Genomic DNA, 2,782 nt, shown 5'->3' with positions numbered 1-2,782 from the left:
TTCATCGCAGTCTGTTGTGTTTGTCAAACTGAGCGCAGCGGCTCCAGAACACACACACAGTCAAATTCAGCACAACATGAGAAGGGCTTCTTCAGCGCTGCCATAGCAACAGCTGCACCTGACATCAGCCGGTTCTAAGGAGACGAGCGCCACCTTGTGGCACAGAGGAGGAAGTGCAGGTGGGGCAGACATATGTTTACATATTTATGTAATTACTACTTTAAAATTTCTACATTTACTATTCATGTTTATATATTTATTACACTAAAATGTATTTATTTTTATTTATATAATTATTTATTATAAATTTTTCACAACAGATCTCTTCAGCGACTGAGAAACCATGGATGAGCGCTTTTTAAATGAAGGGAGGAGTCTGTTGCCAGGGAAACAGTGCTGTTTACACTACCTGCTGGGTCTGAGTGCCGCAGCTTTGCATGCTGGGAAGCCGGTGTTCATCTCTCCGTCTCTCAGTCTCGTCTTCTCTCTCTTTCACCTGCTGCAGCTCCAGATCCCTCTGTTTCAAACACACACAGATGGAAAATCACACGCGGCTTTGAGTGGCAGAGCAAAATCAGTGAGTGTGAGAGTGAGAGTGTGTGTGTGAGTGAGTGTGTGTGTGAGAGAGAGTGTGTGTGAGTGAGTGTGTGTGAGTGAGTGAGTGAGTGAGTGAGTGAGTGAGTGAGTGAGTGAGTGAGTGAGTGAGTGAGTGAGTGAGTGAGTGAGTGAGTGAGTGAGTGAGTGAGTGAGTGAGTGAGTGAGTGAGTGAGTGAGTGAGTGAGTGAGTGAGTGAGTGAGTGAGTGAGTGAGTGAGTGAGTGAGTGAGTGAGTGAGTGAGTGAGTGAGTGAGTGTTACAGCCACCACAAATGTTTATATTTCAACAACAAATTGGAGTATAAACAATTATATAATCAAATAGTTGATATAGAGACTGATTTATGCGCTATTTATCACAATTTTTGGTTTCAGTTTCCAGCTAAATATAAAATAATAATAATTTTAGTGCATCACCAGCCAACAATAAGCAATTCCTCATAAAACTACCATAAAAAAAAACACGGTTTTCTCACTAAAATTAAAAAATACATAAATAAAATAAACTATTTTAATTTTAAAGTGAAATTTTCATTTTGGTTTCGGTGTTTTGGTATATATTTCAACAACTGTTTCTGACTCCAGATTCACATGGTTTTGGAAAACCTAGATATACAAGGAAACCTCACTTTAAAAGCGTGATTTCTAGACCTGGAAAATTAATGCAATCTAAAATGTTTACTTTACATGCATATATATTTTTCTAGTGACGTCAGTTCGAAAATCTTTTGTTTAAAAAAATTTATAATATTTTAAAAAGCGGAAACCCTGGAGACTAATTAAAATTGTTTATCCTTTATCATCAGCGCAGGAAATCACAAGCAACCCGGAAAAGTCACGTAAATGCATTGGCTAAAAAGAGTGGAAACCCTGGAGAATAAATAAATAAATGTGTAAAATCCATTTGAATATTGTCTTTGATAATGAGAGGCCTAAAGAAGTACAGAAGCCAAATGCAGAAAAATAATTTTTTTTTAGCATGCATATAGTGTCCATTCGGAGGCAGCACAGCTCCATATCTCCTTATAGTGTCCCTTATCAGAAAAGAAAACGCCTCTGGATTTCTCTGATCGGAGATGTGTGAGGGTTTGACTCAGCTCTGGGCTTTAAACGCATCTATCATTAGTGCAAGCGCTTCAGAAACATTCGGCAGAGACGGACGCGCACCAAAGCTGAAACTCTTAACGCGGGTTAATATTTAAAGAAACACGCACGGACACGCACACGCACAGACACACTCACACGCGCGCACACTCACACGCGCGCACACTCACACGCGCGCACTCACGCTCACACTCACACACACACACACACTCACTCACACTCGCACTCACACACACACGCGCACACTCACACTCACACGTGCGCACACTCTCACACACACACACTCACACTCACACACACACACTCACACTCTCTCACACACACACACACACACACACTCACACTCACACTCTCTCACACACACACACACACACACACACTCACACTCTCTCACACACACACACACACACACACACTCACACACACACACACACCGGGCTGAATTATGAGCCTCAGCATGTAAATATCAGTCTAACAGCAAATGAAAAGTTACGAGGCTTCATTAAAAACGCTCAGCAGAGCGACTGAGAGAAAGGTGGACTTTAGCAGAAGATGCGTTTCGCTCAGAGATTCACTGAAGTCCTTAGACGAAAAATATTTTCTGTAAGTTCCTCTGAGATTTTTAATATTTAAAAAATGTACAAAACATTTGCACTTTCATGCCAGTGATATTTTAGTATGACTAAGATACTATTATATTTTTTATTATTATTCACAATTCATTTTTATTTTTATATTTTCAGCATTCGTTTCAAATTTAGTCTGTTGTGTAATTTTGCCAATTTCATTGTCTTTATAGTTTTTATACATTTTTATTTCAGTTTTAGCTTTACTTATTTAGGCACTTTAAATTAAACCAATTTTTTCCCCTGGCAACTTGCTGAAATAAAATAACTAAGTGTGTGTGTGTGTGTTTTTTTTTTATTAAAATTTTATTTTATTCCTGTTTACTTTTTTTTCAAGTCACGAAAATATATTTTTATGGTTTAACTATAATAACGGTTCACAGTTCAGTTAATGACGGTTAACGATCACACGACACGCAAGTAAACAGATAAAATATCTTTGTTAGTAAGTGTTTTG

This window comes from Sinocyclocheilus grahami, unplaced genomic scaffold, assembly GCF_001515645.1.
Source record: "Sinocyclocheilus grahami isolate Dianchi unplaced genomic scaffold, SAMN03320097.WGS_v1.1 scaffold1396.1, whole genome shotgun sequence".
In the NCBI taxonomy this organism is placed as follows: Eukaryota; Metazoa; Chordata; class Actinopteri; order Cypriniformes; family Cyprinidae; genus Sinocyclocheilus; species Sinocyclocheilus grahami.
This window is presented reverse-complemented; position numbering follows the sequence as displayed.